Here is a 16,031-nt window from a genome sequence, read left to right as displayed (position 1 = left end):
GTAGGAAGCAACAAAAACAGCATCTGCCCCAAAAATAAGAGGAACATTCATGTGAACATAATAAAATGGGTAATATTGACCAAATGCTTAGTTTTACACTTGGCCATGCCATTTTTTGGGGAGTGGCTACATAGGATTTTTGAGGCATAATACCATGAATATCAAAAAAATGTTTTTAACACCTCATTAATGCACTCACCTCACTATCCGATCTAACATGCTTAATTTTCAAGCCATATTGAGTGACAATCATATTATAAAAGCTTTTAAAGAACTAAAGCTATGTCATGTTTGTGCATTAATAGATACAACCACGTCATGTGAGACATCGTCAATAAAAGTAACAAAATATCAAAAACCAAACACGGAGTCAACTGGAGCAGGTGCTCAGACATTAGAATGAACAAGATCAAGCAAACCCTTATGTCTATAATTTGAACTCCTAAAAGGAAGTCTAGGAGACTTTGCAAGTTCACACGCATCACATGATAAATCATCACTAGAGAAGTCTGGAATTAAAAGTTATTAAACCCTATGTGGTGCATGTCCCAGCCGAGAATATTGTGAAACACTACAGTCTAAACTTGACTTATATAAAAAAAAAATGCTCTAGCAAGCTGCTTGATGATATATAAAGCATCTCGCTCAATGCCTACCAATCATTTCTCCATACTCATGTCGTGAAAAAACATCTTTAGGAAAAAAAAATTAAACAATCATAAGCTTTTGTAAACTTACTAATAGACGGAATATTAACAGCAATTTTGGGAATAACAAGTACATCTAAAACTTTTTTATGATTAAAAAAAAGCTTGTTCCCTTGACTATCATACTAGAACCATCGGTAGTATAAACAGATTGAACATGCTTAAAACAATCTAAACAAGATCTTGACTTCTCATGTGATTTGATCCACTGGAGTCGACTACCCAATCTAAATCAAGAGCATGTGACAAATAAGAGGTTGAACGCTTACGTATGTCGTTTGAAGATGATTCAGGCATTGGTTGAACTGATGCTAGGTCGGTAGTGCTGAGGCTGGTCTTAGTCATTTGCTCAAACAAGTACGTTAAATGCTCTTTGGCCACTTGGTAGATTCTTCTTTTGATGGTTCTTTTGTGGCATCTTTAACCCATGATGGCCTTCCTTCAAGATCCAAACAACAGTCTCTAGTATGACGTGATTTTTGTAATGCATGCACTTAAACTTCAAATGCCCTTTAACACAATCTTGGCTGCCATTAGTTCCAGAGTTGTTTGTGTGACGGGCTGATTTTTTTGTCAGCTTGCATTGCTCCTTTGATCAGGTGGATTATCTTTAACCGTGCTAACATTGGGCATTGGATTCATAGCTTTTCTTTGTTGCTCCTCTTGTTGGATCAATGAACACATAGAATTGAAGGATGGCAGCGGTGAAGTCAATAGAATTTAACTCCTAAACTGCTCATAATTGGGTCCAAGACCAGCAACGAGTTTAAAAACTTTATCTTCCTCAAAGCGTGTCTTAGAAGTGTCAACGGATGGAGGGCAATATTGCAGCAATTCATCAAACATTCCACAAAATTTTTGACATATAGATTGAATGAATTTCCTTCAGGACTAAAGTTGTGAATCTCTTGTTGTAGCTCATAGGCTCAGTCTAGGTTATACTTTTCACTATACATTTCTTTCATATTGTCCCGTATTTCTTGGGCAGTCATAGTATACATAGGACCACTTAGTTTCACCCAAGATTCATCCTAGTCATGGATACATCACCCAGGTTTGGGTCCTTAAGCAGTGACAATTGCCTATGAAGACTCGCTTCTTTTAATCTCTGGAATCATTGAATTTAAGATAATTCATTGATTTCCCACTTTTCAAAACTAGGATCAACTATTTAGGAAGAACTTTACATATTTTGACCAACTGAGATAATCTATCCTCGAAAAGGGTTTGATAGTAATCCACCAAATGTTATTCTGATTGGAACTCCCATTCCTTGATTCTTAGGTAACATCGGATGCAATGGACTCAAGATTTTCAAGCCATGAACAAAAAGGAGAGGAAAGAAACTTGCACTTACTTGAGGTAACCACGCTCTGCTACCATGTCAGGGATTATCTTCATCAAAGAGATCTGACCAATCAATCACACAAGAACACCAAATTTATGTGGTTCAGCTATACAACCTACATCCACAATCAGGAAGTTTCACACTGTTGTTTTTCATTCACCTTCTTCCACCATTACTATGAAGACCATTAAAGGGAATGACTCCAAGTGAGGGGCTAATGGATAGGATATACCCTCTCTATGCAAAGAAGAAACATTTTTTCATTTACAAGGAAACTCACAAGAACTTGCCCAAAACTATACCTCCGCTAAGGAAATGAAGACTACATAAAAAAGGTAGGAAACTTCAATGGTGTACACTAGCAAATCCATTTCAACGTGAATGCAATTTCCCAAGGAATAAATGCAGATGAAAAATCCAGAGCCAAACATTCTGCCAGCCTCGAATGACTTCCTATTAATGTGTTGTATCATGAAAAGCCTTCATTCAAGCCTTATAAATATTGGTATTCTTGTATCACTTTGAACCTCTTCAAGTATGACAATTGTGTCTTTCCTCCCAATCTTGGGCAAAATCATAGTTCAACTTCTTTACAACCCAAAAGGCTTTATGCTCCAAATCAACCAGCAATTGACATTCCTTTCCAAAGACAAGGCAGTAGGGAGACATACCAATTGGGGCCTTCATTCAGTCTTATAAGCCCATAATACATCATCCAACTACTCATACCAGTCTTTCCTATCTGGATGGACTGTTTTCTCCAGGATGAACTTAATCTCCCTGTTGGACATCCCTATCCACTAGTCTGCAAATGATACGGAGTGGTGAACTTATGATGAGTAGAGTACTTCTTCAGATGGGAAGTCACCACACATTAATATTGCAGTTCTTACCACCATCATTGATCATTTCTCGTGGTACACCAAACTAACTAGAAATAATATGATTAATAAAATTTAAGACCACTTTATGATCATTTGTTTTTACCACCATGGCATCAACCCACTTGGAAAGATAGTGAACCACAACAAGAATATGTGCTTTTCCAGACAACGTTTGGAATGGTCCCATAAAATTTATGTAGACATACTTGGCATTGAGTCCCTGTGAAATGCTCCTTATCTACCGGGACATCAAACAATAGCTATAAAACTCATAAGAATGCATGTGAAGAGATGGCCAATAAAAACCAGATTACTGCGCTCCCTTTCCCATGTACATAGTGCCCTCTACAAGCCTGGAATGACCAAATGAAAGGTTGGATTTGAACTCCTCCTTTGCCACACACCTCTGAATCACTTTATTTGCACCATATCTGTAAAGTTGTGGGTTATGCCAACAACAGAACATAACCTGAGACATAAAGTTCTCTGTCTCATGTTTATCCTCTGTTCAGCCATTTAACTAGCCACCATATAATTAACAATGTGTGAAAAAATAAGGCAACTGTGACTGTTTGACCTTTATGACCTGCTCATCAGGAAACTACTCTTGAATCGGCAACTGATCACCTGCCAACTCCACAATGAGCCTTGGAAGTTGGTCTGCAACTAAGCTCTCACTACCCCTTTTATCTCAGATTTCAGAATCCAATGAATGAGCTTGGACTTCATGTCTTTCCTCCCTAAAAGAATACCTCAATGTTGCATGGACAGAGTACATGATAACTTTAAAACCTATATATCGTATTAGGTGCATCTTCCTCTTTTTCTTTGTAAATTGTAGTCTGAGATTGTTCATGACGGGTTCTGTGAAAGACATGAACAATCTCAGACTAAGGGGTACTGAGTGGACTAAATGAGATTGTTCATGCCGTGTTCTGGGAAAGCTGTAAGTCTGTAACTTGCAATGCCGTGATTGTTCATAACGTGTTCTGTGAAAACTGTAAGTCTGTAACTTGCAATGCCGTGTTCTGAGATTTCCTGCTCCCTGTTCATGCCATCTCAAATTTCACCTGTGCTTTTTGTTAGGCTTCATTTCCCTGTGCTTCAGACATGTTTCCTTGTCTGTCTCTTCCTGCCTTTGTCGAGTTTTCATGCGAAAGAGAGGGATGGCTTTGTTGCGTGAGTTTATTTTTTGCTAGAATGACACCAATGGTTGACTTGAAATGAATAAAAGGACTTGCTTTGCAATAGAATGAAAAAGAAATATTCAAGTAAAAGATTTATTTGTTGTATCATATGAGTGGAAATCAAAATATTGGCATGGATTATTGAATTTCTTGAAAATTTCCATATCAGATTTAAATACCTTATTTTCGAATGTTTTAAATAATTTATTTCAAAAATTAATTCCCCGATTTTTCAATTTTGTTATCTATCAACCAAACATTACTAATCTATGTTATCTAGGTTACATGCACTTGGAAGGAACACACCTATAATTACTGTGAAGAAATGAAAGTGACTAAAAATATATCCTTGATATGTAGCTCTAAATAACAACTTTTGTTCTACAAGCAACATGTTGCCACAAAAGGAAAATAGAGAACTTTTCATGGATTTTCTCTCTTTACTGTGAAGAAATGAAAATGATTAAGAAATGTACCCTTGATACGTAGCTCTAACTAACAACTTTTATTCTTCAACCAACATGTTACCACAAAAATAAAATAGAGAAATTTTCATGGATTTATTCTCATTATAAAGATGCTGCATTGGAGGAAAAATAAGCTTTCCAAAAGTTGTTGATAAATTATATGATTTCAGAAAATTAAACATTATGATAAGAAGGAAGAGTGATTTTAAAACCATTTTTTGTCTCAACTAGAATAAATTCAATGTTGTAATTATTTAATGTAATGAAAATTTTAGTGGACATAGAAAATTAAAAAGTCAAAAAAATATATTTGAAAAAGATTTTGATTAAAATAGTAGCAACTAAATATAAAATTAATAAGCCTTGTGCACGCATATCATGTACTTGTTCTTTTCTATGAACATTTGTGATCTTTAATTTGTTACTTATTTTTTGAAAAAGCATAAATTTAAATGAAAGAAAAAAAAATAGTAAACACTAAAGTAGACGATGTTTTACCCAGGTCCAGAAGTAGCCATGAATACTATTGGCAAGCTAAAGGGGAGAGGTCCTTTGGCCTATTCATAGTATCTTTAATTTAAACAATATTTCTTAATTTTGAGGTTTATTCATAGTGTCAAGTTCAGTTCTTTCTATTGATTTTGTGTCTTGTAATTAGTGTAGGTATTTTTGCCATTTAATTTTTTCCAAGGTGGATCATACTAAAAAGACCAAAAAGACCCCCCATTCTCCTTGCTTCTGTGGTCTTGGCTGCATCAGATCTGTGTGGGCCTGGGTGTGGTACACCCTCCAACTTGATTGTCAGGATATCACTTCTCACAGTCCTGGAATGTAAAACCCCTGGAAATCAAACAAGCAACATGTCTTCTATGCATCTACCCGTGCAACTAATTATACTATGCCCCTTGACGCATATAGGATGAGTAACTTACTGCTCAATTTAACAAAGAAAAATTTCCAACTAAGGATATGCTAGGCTACCTACTTTTATTCCCAAAAAAAAAGTTTCAGTTGACCAAATTATTTTTCACGCATCAGGCACTAAAAGAAACACAGCCGATGAGAAAAGGCAGCCATGCCATTTAACCAGTATCAAGCTTCACGCCTAGATAACTATATCTGCACAACACTCTCCTTCCTTAGAATTCACTACAAAAAACAAGCCTATACCAGTGAAAGTAATGCCAGTACTGGCACTACGGCTGGTCATGTTGCGGTTCCCTATAGCGGTGAATGTGCATCACCGGTAGAGTTTTCGATAGTGGTGATGTATTTCATCGTTGCATCTAACTCTACCGGTGCAAAAGTCGCCGGTTTAAGATCTTAGGGGTTTTACATTCCAGGACTGTGAGAAGTACACAACAATTTCCTAAACAACAATTTTGAACCTTCATCACCAATAACTAACTTTCTTTTCTCCAAATTGATGATTTTGTAGCAAATTTACTAATTCAGTCTGTAAAAAAAAAGGAAGTGAAGGCTGCACTAAAATTTTGCATTAAGAAGATATGTAGGGACAACCTAAAATTTAGTAGATTACATATTTAGTTGCTGAAATTTAAAACATAACCCAACGTAGAGTTAGCTGATTACAATCTTAAATGCTCAAGATGACGGCTCTGTGGCCAGTAGAATGGTGTTCAATGGATAGGGTGGTAGATGATGCCTCTGATTACAATTTCTCTTGAAATATGTTCAACCCTTTAAAGACATTAGTAATGCTCAAGATGAAGGCTCTATCTATAGCCAATAGAATGGTGGTAGAAGTTCAGTAAATACGGTACTTGTGATCCTTCTTGGGTTTGAGAAACAGAGCAAGAAACCTGCAACAAATAAGAGAAAGCAAACCCTTAAGCACCAATAGGTAGGAATTTGATCAATGTATGACAACAAAATTACTTTCAGAAACTGAAGTTACTAACACATGATATCTATCTTAAGTTTTCTATGGAAAAAGAGAGTGATGCCAATCTTCCTATAGAGACTCCTCTAGATGCCTCTGTGATTCACTGCCAAGTGCCATAAAAATATAAAGAAATTAAGCTTCAGCATATGAGGTAGCTTTCTGCAAATCCAGAAACAAGAAAAAGTTTATCAATTATAGTAATCGATTCTTTTATCAATAGTTGAACTAGGTTGAGTTCTATGGTCACTCAGTTCAAGCCTTCAAGGTATGAAAGCTACAAGATACAAAAAGCTCAACAATGATGTTAAAGCTAGGAAATGATACATTCTGTTAGGGCTACTACAAACAAAGTGGTGTCAAGTATTTTCTATGTTTCCTTCAGAAATACAGCTTTCATGGAAATCTTGCCGAACATCAACATATTCTTCTCAAGTGAACCAGATTCAGACATCACCTTTGGGTCACTTGTAAGTTCTCCTTATCAAATGTTCCTAGTCTCTCAAACCTTTTAGTTTCTGCACTAGCAAAGGCCAAGGAGTAAGTAAATGTACCAAAACTCATGTTCTTCCACTTTCCAATGACTCAGCATCAAGGAGTATTGTGGACAATTTATCAATCATAAAGCAGCATATGAAATCAATTAGCATGATATGAAAGTTTCACTCCGTTTCATTTGCATATGAACGGGTTTCTTTATAGCTGGTTACAATTGTCCTTTTGGGTTGTCTTAACCATTTCCCATGTGCTACAGTGTTTCACTGGCTAATTGTTGTCCTATCTTGAGGTCTTTGAAGAGTATGTTGTTTAAATTTAGATAGGTAATTTTGATGTTATCCTTGTTGGTTCTCACTTTGTAGAACGGTGGTTTTCTTTTTTTCAATCACGTTACTAAGACTACCCACTAGTGCAGATCAATATCTACTTCCTTGTCCATCTCTTGTTTCAGATGCTTATGTTGCAGGATTGGTAGTCCTTGCATCTGGTTTTGCAAATAACAATGCTTTAAGCTACAATCACTCCTATGACCCTATGGTTGAATACTTGTTGGTTAGCACCCCTTTTATCTTTAAGGTGTCGATTGAGTGTGAGGAGTTACGCGAAGCAGCAAAATTTCAAATTGGGTTTTGAGAAAAAATTTAAGATAAATGGATCCTCTGATTGGGGTGAGGTCCAACCGTTCCAACTACTTTTAGCAAAGGTAATTGGACCAAAGACTAAATATATCTTGGATCATGTACATGTCATTTGACGCAATCCTATATGCTCGTTCATAGAGGATTGAAATTGAAATTGGAGGTTCATTTTGAACTTGGTTTTGAACAATGAATTTCTAAATTTGTTTTAGGTAAATTGGAATGAAATGTGGACAAATTGTTTGAAAAATTAACTTAGTTTCGTAAACTAATTGAAAATTCAACTTGTTTGTTTGGAAACTTGGGTAAATTCTTTGAATAAAATTGAAAATTTTAACAATGTACAAATTGGTGACCATTGTTTTAATAAAAAAGATGTGTCATTGGATGGCAAAGATATTGAAACTTGACTTTTATTTCAAATCCTTCAGCACCAATCTTTTATGCTGCAAAAGGAAACCACCTTATCTGCAAGTTGATATATAGTAGGGGCAACACGCAAGATACTAAAAGCAGGCCATGTACCTTAAGGTGATAAGGAGTTTGGTGGGAGCTTCGACTTTCTACGGAGCAGTCATAAACTGCTTACCCAAAACTATCACTGATTTTTATATGTTCTCTCTGCCCTGGTCTCTTATTATCTCATCTGGTGTGGTAGATAAGCCTTCCAAAAAAAGAGACAAACAAAAATAACCTATAAAAATGGGAGAAGCATATGGAAGATGTGGGGGATGGTGATATATGGAATATAGGTACTTGTACCAAACGAATCACCAGGAGCAGAGCTAGAAGAAAATTATGAGTAAGGGTACTAGTTAAAATTTTAAGTTTTTAAATGACACCAATATATAAACTATTACTAAGTATAAATATGAAAATGCTATTTTTTGTTGGTTTGTGTAGGCAATTGCCTACACAGCCAGCCTCGGCCCCTATAACTTATTCTAAACTTGTGCATACACAAAAAATATCAATTATTAGTAAAATGCTAAACGTTTACAACTCTCTCACGTTGAATTATTCAGCTTGTCCAATTTCTAGGAAACATCTACACAGGAGGTCAATCCCCAAACTTTATTAATCAAAAAATTTGAGAATTATGTACTTGTACCGACAAAATAAGGACCCCAAATGCAATCCCACCCCATTACCCTGTGTTCAAGCCAGTTTCCAGTTGTGGACCTTTCTTCTTCCTTCAATAATTACAGAAGTTCCACGCATCTTCAAGAGTCTTTGTATGTGATTCCTTCCCTTCATGTTTCATGTATAATCGGTTATTGTTATCTTCATTAAAATATTGTGGATAGATAATCTTGAACATGTATAAATATGTCTGGGGGTGAATTTAAACTATCAAACAATGTTAAGAATGTCAATGGATCGGCATTAAGTTGGATATACTTTTAACCATATTTCCTTTTTTGGATATTCACATAGTCAGATTTCTATTCAGATTCCAATATGTATAAATAAAGTCATATCTGAACCCAATCCAAAATCTGGTTTCACAATCTAAATCTGATCTGAATCTGAAATTTTGAAGTGAATCCAGCTGATTTTCAAAATGCAAGCACATTGGATATGAAATACTTTTTTAAAACTAAATCCGATCTGAGTCCATATACGAATCCAGAGTGGGTATTTATATATATCTGAATTTGAACCTGAATCCGATTGGATATCACTTCTTAAATATGAATTTGATCTGGTTACTTAATCTGGTATTAAAATTTTGTTTATATCTGATTTTTCAGAATGGTTCAGTCAGGTATCTGATCCAAATTGGATATATTAACATCCCTAAACAACATTTTAGATCAATCTCACTCAAGATCCAAGCTACAAATGATCGAGCCTGAATAAATGGATCTGGGCACGTTAGATATAAGTCTCATTCGAATCTTGCTCTTCTTTTACTGCCCACAATATTTCCTGGATGCACAGTGATGGATACGTGAAATGTGATAATTGAAATGATATAATAAAACTGTACTATTCTAAAGGACATTAAAATTTTAAAGGGTTTATTATTTTAAGTTCTCACTATACGTACGATCATTATGTTAAATAGTATTCCAGAACCCAGAAAAATCTCTTGAACCAAGTATAATAGTTGTTCAACATATGAAAAATTTAAATATCTAACGAAATCTTATTATTATAAAAAAATAAAACAAAAGCCTTTTCTTTGCTAATATTTTGTAACAGGTAGAACTAATTATGTTTTAAATGAAAAAGTAGCTGATATATTTGGTTCACAGATAATGAGAAAAGAAGAGCTGCAATTAAATGCGACCACATGAAACAAGAATTAATGGCACATTGCTTTCACATTTCCCGTCCGTGTAAGAATGAGCAAACTCGACCCTTGCTGTGATGACCATAATTAATGTAATGAGCAAAATCAACCCTTTGTGTTCGATTTGCATTGACAGATCTTTATTTTTTTCAAGGAGCTCTGAGAATTTCTCTATTCTATTTTTGAATTAATAAAGATAACGTATTCAGGAAGACTAACAAAGGTTGTTATCTCTTTTCAATTTTTCATATTGCTTTCCACTTCATATAACTAAGACAGTATAAATAATAATGCTAGGCAAATTGTTATGTAGAATAAATATGCTGGGATAATCATTTCTAAATAAACTTGTCAAGTTTTTTGTGGAAACGTTCAAGAAGGTCAATAAAAGGCAGAGCATATTATATGTTCAGGGGGAAACCGAAACCCTTAGCAAGCAAGTCGTCCTTAACAAAAGGTGTGTCTCTTGGCAACAAGATTTAAAACTATGTTATTGTTTTTTAGATACCCTTTTTAGATATCTTCACATAACATTATTGGGAAAACAACTCTAAGCCTGTAGGGGTTTATATAAACTGTGATGTTATGAAATGCCCTCAGTTAATAAAAAAACTTTTTGTAGAGACAAGGAAGAAAGAAAAAAAGTTTGGGATTCGATAAACCTTAGATCGAATGATTGTGAGAGTGTGTAAGTGCAGATCATTATAACCAATATACCCTTTTAAACAGTTCTTCGTTTTTTGTCTCGCTCATGTAGTTATCTCATATTAATTATTTTATACCTCTGTCATTAGCTTACACCCGTACTGTTATCTCATACCCAAACCTATTATCTTATATCTATTATCTCATGGCTCTATCATTATCTCATACTATTTGTCTTATACTCCTGTTACTATTTCATATCACTCCTTATCTTATAATGAGCATGAAGTAATGATAAGGAAGTAATGATAAGAGTATAATATAATAAAAAAATAATGCATAACGCTATGAACTTACTATGTATTGATGATAGAGTGCACCCCTGACGTAAACTTTTCTGTACATGAGGTCACAGCATACAGTGTAGATGAGGTCGCAGCATAGAGAACTCATTCTCCTCCAATTCCAATGACCAGTTACGAATAAATTCCAGCCTTTCTTCCCCATCCATACTTAAGAAAGCGCCGATTGACACCTAACCGTGGAAACAAATATGTTTTGTTTTTTATGATTTTCAGCCCTCTTCTATGTCATGGCCCTTCCCTATTCAAGGTTCTTTCTCATATTCCTCCCTCACATTCTTGCTCATATCTGCAGATCAAGTGCAACTTCTCTAAACAGCACCTTTCTCTTCAATGGCTTCAAATCCTCAGACCTGAACCTATCCAACTCTGCAACGTGTTAGACATAAGGTTGCCCATCCTATTCATCCATTATTCTTGCCAATCTTGCAACGTAAATCAAATTGCTTGGATCAAGTCAAATATGGAAAAATGTGATTGACACTGGAAATAAGAAAGCAACAAATGCTCCAACGTCCAAAGATATCAAAATCTGTTCCAAAGGAAAAGAAATTCAATTTTGTAATCAAGATCTAAAAATATTGGATCTTGACAGACCAGCTTGAAATTGCTATTTAGATTTCTTTCCTCTTCTAAAATTTATGTCATTGTGAAGAGAGAATTTAGTTTCCATAATTGTAAAGGAGAGAAACTATCGTGTATGTAGGTCGATTTTGACCGTACCATGTAACTGTTTCATGCTCTCTCTCTCTCTCTCTCTCTCTCTCTCTCTCTCTTGTATCTATACTTTTACATAGTATCAGAGCCAAGTTTGCTTTAGCAATCTACCATGATGACCATCAGTCCTCAGTGGAATGCTATTGCATCTATCAAGCTAGACGAAAACAACTACCTCCTCTGGAAATCATAACTCCGAAGTGCCATGTCTAGCCAAGATTTATTAAGGTATGTTGATGGCTCTTCCACTCCTCCACTTGAAATAAATCCGGAGTACATTAAATGGAATAAATCTGACCAGCTTGCGTTAAGTGGGATATTGTCAATCATTACTGAATCTATACTCACTCAAATTGTATCCTATGATGCGGCTCGTGAAGCCTTGGTGACCTTGGCTAAGGCTCATGCATCTCATTCAAATATTTGTATTCTTCAATTAAAGAGGGATTTGCAAAATGCCAAAAAGAATGACAAAAGTATGTTAAAATATTTCAACCACATGAGGTTTTTGGTTGATTCTCATAGAGTTGTGAATAAGATAGTATCTGGTTCAGATCTGGTCTTGCATACTCTCAATGGCTTGTCAAACGAGTATGAGAGTTTTGTTACAACAGTCACCATGTCCAAAATCCCACCCACCTTTTCCAAGTTACATGATCTCTCGCTCAATCAAGAGCGTCGACTTCAATTACTTGCTTCTAAAAGCCCTGCACAAGTTGAATCTTCAGCAACTACCTTTTTTACTCAACAAGGAGGCTACAGTGGTCCTGGAAACTATGGTGGTTGTGGGGCAAATAGTGGCCGTAGTGGTCGTGGTGGCCATAGCCACAGAAGGAATTCTTGACCCTGCTGGACAAGGCTCTCAACTCAATTTCTCATTCCTTTCAGTTAAAGAATGTAGTGCATGTGCCAATGATCAGCCAAAATGTTATATCAATCTCTCATTTTACAAAAGACAACAATTGCTCGGTGGAATTTGATGCTCATGGATTTGTTGTTAGAGATTTGCAGATAGGGTAGCACTTCACAAGGGGAAAACTAAGGATGGTCTATACATATGGACTGATGAAGCCAATGAAGGATCTAACGTACTCTTATTACCCAGCATTCTAGAAGTCTTCCAATCAATCTTAGGCACCAACGACTGGGTCATTCTCACTTGAAGACATTGAATTTACTTAAGAAAAATAATTACGTGCCGATGGGTGATAGTAAACTTGATTTCTATTCTAGTTGTGTTTTGGCTAAGATGCACAAGTTGCCATTTGACTTTAGTTTAAGTACTAGCATTCATCCTCTTTATTTACTTTATGCCAACCTTTGGGGGCCTGCCCCAACATGCTCTAGAGAAGGCTACAAATATTATCTATTGATTGTGGATGGTTTTTCACACTTTAGTTGGATTTTTTCCCTTGTTAGAAAATTAGACACGCTGCCATGATTTCAAAATTTTAAGATGCTTCTGGAAAAACAATTGGGACATGGGATAAAAATTTTCCATAACAATTCTAGTGACCTGTTTCTAAGCAATAATTTCTCAAATTTTCTCAGCTCAAATGGGATAAAGAGATGGCTTTCTTGCCCCCACCTGCCTCAACAAAATAGCATTGTGGAGAGAAAACGTTGCCATGTTGTTGTGACAGACTTAAGTATGATGGTTCATGCATCTCTTCCTCAACATTTTTGGGTTGATTCTTTTAGAACAACAGTTCACGTCATCAACCGATTGCCTAGTCCATAGCTCAGAAATAAATCTCCATTTGAAACTGTTTCCAAAGTTACTCTTCAATATGATTATTATCGTGTTTTTGGATATACATGCTATTCCTTTCTTGTACCATATAGAGAGTCCAAACTCTCTCCAAAATCTAAAGCATGTGTTTTTCTTGGCTATGGGACATGTCATAAGGGATACATATGTTTGGATCCTATTATTAACATGGTCTTTATTAGCAGACATGTTGTTTTTCAACGAGACAAATTTCTTATTTCATGGATACGGTTCTCCAACCACTGAAAAGGATGTTGAAAAATAGATTTCCAATCATCTAGACACGCCTTCGGTTGAGACTAAAAAAGAACACAACTCCAAGAAAGCTGGATTTGGTCCCAATGGATCCAAATATATATTCTTACCCGGTCCAAATTCATGGGAAGAAGATCAGACTCAAAACAATCATTTGATCAATTGAATTGATGAAATATCATACTTATAATCATGGGATTCAAGATGCTATTGATCAATCTTCTCCAAATCTCACCATTGACGTCTCAAGTAGGACTCACCCCTTGACCACAAGGTCCCAAGATGGAACTCGGTGACCCATGCTTTACATGACTGCTACATCTCTAGAAGAAAGAGAATTAGAAAGCCTTGAGGAGGCTTTAAAAGACCCACGATGGATCAAAGCCATGCAAAGTAAACTGGACGCTTTTTTCAAAAACCAAACTTGGAACCTTGTCACACCACCTAAGGGAGTTAATCTAGACGGATGTAAGTGGGTTTTTAAAACCAAGAGATGTTTAGATGGGACAATTGCTTGCTGCAAGGGTAGACTTATGGCCAAAGGTTATAGCTAGCGAGAAGGAATTGATTATTCGGACTTGTATAGTCCAATGATAAAACCTACCACTATACGGGTCGTCCTCTCTATTGTTGTGTGCAAAGGTTGGACTATCCATCAATTGGATGTTAACAATGCATTTCTTCATGAGATTCTAAAGGAGAAAGTTTTTATGACTGAACCACTAGCATTTGAGAATACAACTAAGCCTCACTAAGTGTGTCACCTTAAAAAGGCACTTTATGGCTTAAAGCAAGTGCCCCGAGCTTGGTTTGAAATACTCAAATGATATCTTCTTGAAAATGGGTTCAGGGAGTCATTAGTTGATCCTTCTCTTTTTGTTAGAAAAACCCAAGATAAAATCATCTTTCTTCTTATATATGTAGATGAAATAATTTTTATAGGAAATAATCATCTAAAAATTCAAAGGATTATACATAGTTTTGGACAAGCCTTCTCTATAAAAGATATTGGAAAATTGCATTTTTTCTTAGGCATTGAAGTGTCACATCAAAACGACAGAATTTTTCTCTCGTAGGGAAAATGTATCAGATATATTTTAAGGCAAGCAAACATGGAGAATGCAAAATCTTGTGTCTCGCCTGCTGTTCCAAATGTTCGTCTATCTAAACTTGATGCTAAAAAATTGAAAAATGAAACTTAGTACCGAAAAATCATGGGAGCACTTCAGTATGTCACTTTAACACACCCAGATATTACTTTTGTAGTGAACAAAGTTTGCCAGTACTTGCACCAACCTACTTCAACTCACTGGACTCATGTCAAAAGAATTTTATGATATCTTAAAGGTACCATGCAGCATGGCTTTGAAATATCAAAATCTAATTCTTTCATTTTATCTGCTTATTCTGATGCGGGCTGGGTGCCCGGACGACCGAAGATCCACTAGTGGCTATGTTACAGAAAATTGGACATAATATCATATCTTGGAGACCTACCGAACAATAGACAGTGGCAAAATCTAGCACAGAGGCATAATACAAGGCCATTGTAGGAGCTCTTTCAAAAGTGATATGGCTAAATAACTTGATGAACAATCAGGGAATTCAGACTGAGAAAAAACCAATTTTGTGGTGCAACAACATTGGAGCAACATATTTGGTGGCAAGTCCAGTTTTCCATGCATGAACGAAACACATAGAAATTGACTACCATTTTGTCAGAAAAAAGGTGGCAGACAATACAATTGAGATTAAATATATTCAATCAAAAAAGCAATTAGCTGATATTTGTACTAAGGGGTTACTAGGACCATGGTTTCATTATCTCAAGAAAATGCTAAACGTCCTTAAAGTGGAGCTGTTTTGTGGACGTAGGTCGATTTTGGCCGAACCACGTAGCTGTTTTGTGTGTGCTCTTTCTCTTTCTCTCTCTCTCTCTCTCTCTCTCTCTCTCTCTCTCTCTCTCTCTTTCTCTCTCTCTCTCTCTCTCTTGTCTCTATACTTTTACACAACGGTCACCTTGCCATGAATCCAGGCATCAAATGCCACGCATTCTACCCTGCCATTCTACAATTCAAAAAGGCCTCTGGTGCTAAGAAAACCCAATCGTTCGGTACCCGTTTCGTGTTCAAAATTGTATCCCAGTTCCAAGAGTCAGGTGGCCATGGATTCACCCGGGCCACCAACTTCTCACAGGCCACAAGGGGCCACTACCTCGGCCTTTTCAACCAGGGGAACAGTAGAAACCCAGCCAATCATGTATTTGTTGTCGAATTCAACACCGTTCAACAGGTAAATTTGAATGATACAAATGGAAACCATATGTGCAACAACGTGAATGGTGCGAACT

Source organism: Nymphaea colorata, chromosome 7, assembly GCF_008831285.2.
Source record: "Nymphaea colorata isolate Beijing-Zhang1983 chromosome 7, ASM883128v2, whole genome shotgun sequence".
NCBI classification, from domain to species: Eukaryota; Viridiplantae; Streptophyta; class Magnoliopsida; order Nymphaeales; family Nymphaeaceae; genus Nymphaea; species Nymphaea colorata.
Note: the sequence above shows the minus strand (reverse complement) of the source record.